General features: G+C 39.6%; 1 long non-coding RNA gene across 1 annotated transcript; it reads left to right on the forward strand.

Annotated features, from left to right (window-relative positions):
- The first annotated feature begins 924 nt into the window (after positions 1-924).
- Positions 925-4,038, forward strand: LOC132867084 (uncharacterized). The gene is made up of 3 exons (XR_009650681.1): positions 925-1,398; positions 3,453-3,508; positions 3,597-4,038. It is a non-coding gene; the product is annotated as an uncharacterized LOC132867084 (long non-coding RNA).
- Positions 4,039-4,385: the final 347 nt, after the last annotated feature.

The following is a 4,385-nucleotide window of genomic DNA, read 5'->3' on the forward strand; positions in this document are numbered from 1 at the left end:
TGGATGGGTGTTTGAAATTATGCACAAGTTCAGACCACGTAATATCCATCCTTTATGACAGACTGCAAAGTCTTCGTCACCCTGATATGTCTAAGATTAAATCTGAATGGGAGAAGGAATTAGTACTACAAATTACTACTAACACCTGGGACTCCATTTTAGAACATGTCCATACCTGCTCTTTAAATGCTAGACATCGCTTAATCCAATTCAAAGTCTTACATAGAATCCATTATTCAAAAGTGAAGTTACACAACATTTTTCCTGAAATTTCACCCCTATGTGATAAATGTGAATGTACAGAAGCTGATCTGCTGCACAGCTTTGCCATGTGTGTCAAATTGCAAGGCTTCTGGGTTGATATTTTCAGTTTATTCTCAAAAATATTCAGAGTACAGATACAACCCGAACCAGTCCTAATAATCTTGGGTAGTTCAGACATGTTGAGATCTTTAAGAGTGACGCAACAGCTTCTACTGTCATATGGTCTGATCACAGCTAAGAAGCTGATTCTAATGTGCTGGAAAGGGAAAGAGGTGCCCACAGTGAAGAGATGGCTGACGGAGCTGACAGACACCCTTCATCTGGAAAGGATCAGATACTCTATAAAAGACAGAACTGAACAATTTGAAAAGATATGGCGACCACTGCTTTCCTTCCTGGAAAAGGAGCGGGCTTCCTGACCTACTAAATCCAGCGCTCAGGGTTGGGATTGGCTGAGGGTGGTGGTGAGGGTGGTTGGGGGGGGGGGGGGGGGGGGGTCTTTTTTTTTTGAGTGGGTCATGCTTTGAATATATTCAACTGTCCATTATTCAGTACCGGACCTCTGTTGTTTTTTCTGAAAAATTAATAAAAATATTTGAAACAAAAGCATCTGTTAAAATTTTTTTTTTCCTGGCCCGGAAATCAGCTCTACCACCATTTGAATCAAAGCTGCTTTTCCCTAAAAGGCATTCCATGAGGCAGGACAAAATGTGAAGGCTGTACAATGTTTTAGCTGCAAATCGTATTTCACGTCACAGGCACTAGAAGCTTCTGGAAATGCCAACTGCCCCTTTAATTGTGTGTGTGTGTGTGTGTGTGTGTGTGTGTGTGTGTGTGTGTGTGTGTGTAAAATTTTGTTTTCTGTATGGTCTCTCTTGAAAGATTTGCCTTCATGGAGACCCCATCACTCAAGACATGAGCTGCAAAAGGAATGAATTCCACCACTGCAAACTCATTCGACGGCATTTATGATAGTGTTGATACACATTCCCTGGTGTGCAGGTACTGTATGGTGAAGGGGCTCTGCACACTCATACTGAGCACAGAGACACAGCAGGGCTGGTGGAGATTTCAGCTATTGGTATGACATGTGGAGTCGAGCAGCTCGGACCCAGGACCATCGTAGAACAGGAGGTAAATGAGCTGATCGAATGGACCAATGCACTCAACTTTGATAAGTAATTAACCTATGATTTATCTCATCTCATCTCATTATCTCTAGCCACTTTATCCTGTTCTACAGGGTCGCAGGCAAGCTGGAGCCTATCCCAGCTGACTACGGGCGAAAGGCGGGGTACACCCTGGACAAGTCACCAGGTCATCACAGGGCTGACACATAGACACAGATAACCATTCACACTCACATTCACACCTACGGTCAATTTAGAGCCACCAGTTAACCTAACCTGCATGTCTTTGGACTGTGGGGGAAACCGGAGCACCTGGAGGAAACCCACACAGACACGGGGAGAACATGGAAACTCCGCACAGAAAGGCCCTCGCCGGCCATGGGGCTCGAACCTGGACCTTCTTGCTGTGAGGGGACAGCGCTAACCACTACACCACCATGCCGCCCCCTATGATTTATACACTGGTAAAATGCAGATATATACACTCACTGGCCACTTTAACAGGAACTTCTTGTTGATTCTAAGATTCCTGTTCTTGGCTGCAGGAGTGGAACCTAATGTGATCTTCTGCTGTTGCATGCTGAGATGCTTTTCTTCTCACCATGGTTGTAAAGAGTGATTATATAAATTGCTATGAGTTCCTTCCTGGCAGCTTGAACCAATCTGGCCATTTTCCTCTGACCTCTCTAATCAACAAGGTGTTTGTTTCCACCTACAGAACTATCGCTCACTCGATGTTTTTTGTTTTTCGCACCATTCTGTGTAAACTCTAGAGACCCCAGGAAGGAGATCAGTAGTTTCTGAAATACTCAAACCAGTCCATCTGGCACTAACACCCATGCTACAGTGAAAGTCACACTTTGAGATCACAATTTTTCCCATTCTGATGTTTGAAGTGAACATTAACTGAAGCTCTTGATTTGTATCTGCATGAGTTTATGCGTTGTGCTGCTGTCAAGGGATCGGCTGATTAGAGAACTGCATCAAACAGGAGGTGGATGTATGGGCATTCCTAATAAAGTGGCCAGTGAGTGTGTATATTTTGTATATATTTAAAATGATGTGTGAATGAATGAACATGGTGTAAATATGGATTTTTCTTCCACTTGCCCCCAGAAATTTTTTTTTTATCCTCCTGTTTGTTCTGGATTCGAGGATGTGCTGTTGTAGGAAAATAATCAGTGCTAGGCTGGAGCGATGATGTATAGTTTCTGTTATCATATGTATCAAGTGTTTTATTCCTTATTCTTCTTATACTACAGCAGTTTCCAATGCTCAAGATTTTTTATCCATTAAAAAATGACATTATATTCATATTTAAAAGTCACATTTTAACCTCTGGCTCTTACAAACCTCTGACACTGGAGACTCCTTCCATCAATGTTAAATAAATATCTCTTCACAGAAAACATCACTCTATCAATGATTATAAGTTCCTCTTTGGTAAATAGTGACATGTTTTGGTCTTAGAACTGTCACGATAGAAACGATAATGTATGACACAACATACATTTTATCTGATTATAGTTGCATTAAATTGTAGAAAGTTTCTGTTATTATTTATGTTATAGCAGCTATAAACAGTTGTTCCTTCACTTTCTTTTGAAGTGAATTAAAAAATGTAGCTTGGGAAAAAATGCCAAATAAACATCCTCACACAAAACTTCAAGATATCGTTTATTATATGTTGTTATTAGGCTTAGATTACAGGAAGTCTCCACCACAGGAATAAAACACTACCAAGTCCCTGTGTAAGCTGTTGTTCTAGAAACGATAATATATTCTAATGAGCACATTAATATAATACTGTATAATTAAAATAATCCTTCTGACCAATCAGATTCGACAGTTCATGTGATTTATGTCTGTGTTGGGGGATGCAAACTTTTGAGCTGAATTACTGTAGTATTTAGGATGAACATGAATTATTGTGTTTTGTAAATAAAATAATTAAATAGAGATGCATTTTCTATCCAGAAACTTTGGAGTGTGCAAACTTTTGCACTCGACAGTCGAAAACTATTACATTTGAACATGAATGTGTTTTTATTTCCTCAGGTATATAAATGAATGGAAGCTTGTGGGTACCAGGAAATCTTCAGTGTTCCAGAAAGGTATTGGCAGCAGATTTCTTTTGTTTCTCTAGATTTCTTTTAGCAGCCTCTGCTGGTTGATTTCTGACATGTCCACCTCTCTTTGTAGATAAGCAGCAGGTTCTCTCTGCTCACGACCCCCAGGAGTTCTCCCAGCTCATGTCTCCAGTCTGAATCAGCCAGAATACTCAAGAGATACAATGCCATCTGCATGTCACTCTATTAGCCGCAAGAGAGCACATTGTCATTTTACTGCAGCTTTATAAAAGTGATGTAGTGTATATGTGATTTGTTGTACAAATATAAAATTTAAGCTTTTTACAGTAGACTGTATAAGGCTGTAAATCTGTTCCGCAGTGTTAATACGCACTAACAGGAAAGATCTCCCATGCTGAAGAGTTCACTTCCAGCTCGGAGCTTTATTCTTATTTATAATCAGGACTGAAGCTGAACTTAACAGTGCTTTAGATCTCATGGGCATGCTAGATCGAATATTAATGCACATAAACATATAAATGCGATCTTTCACTATACTTTGCATTTTATACATTACAACCCCGATTCCAAAAAAAGTTGGGACAAAGTACAAATTGTAAATAAAAACGGAATGCAATGATGTGGAAGTTTCAAAATTCCATATTTTATTCCAAATAGAAAATAGATGACATATCAAATGTTTAAACTGAGAAAATGTATCATTTAAAGAGAAAAATTAGGTGATTTTAAATTTCATGACGACAACACATCTCAAAAAAGTTGGGACAAGGCCATGTTTACCACTGTGAGACATCCCCTTTTCTCTTTACAACACTCTGTAAACATCTGGGGACTGAGGAGACAAGTTGCTCAAGTTTAGGGATAGGAATGTTAACCCATTCTTGTCTAATGTAGGATTCTA

The sequence above is a fragment of the Neoarius graeffei genome, chromosome 19 (genome assembly GCF_027579695.1).
Source record: "Neoarius graeffei isolate fNeoGra1 chromosome 19, fNeoGra1.pri, whole genome shotgun sequence".
Lineage (NCBI taxonomy): Eukaryota > Metazoa > Chordata > Actinopteri > Siluriformes > Ariidae > Neoarius > Neoarius graeffei.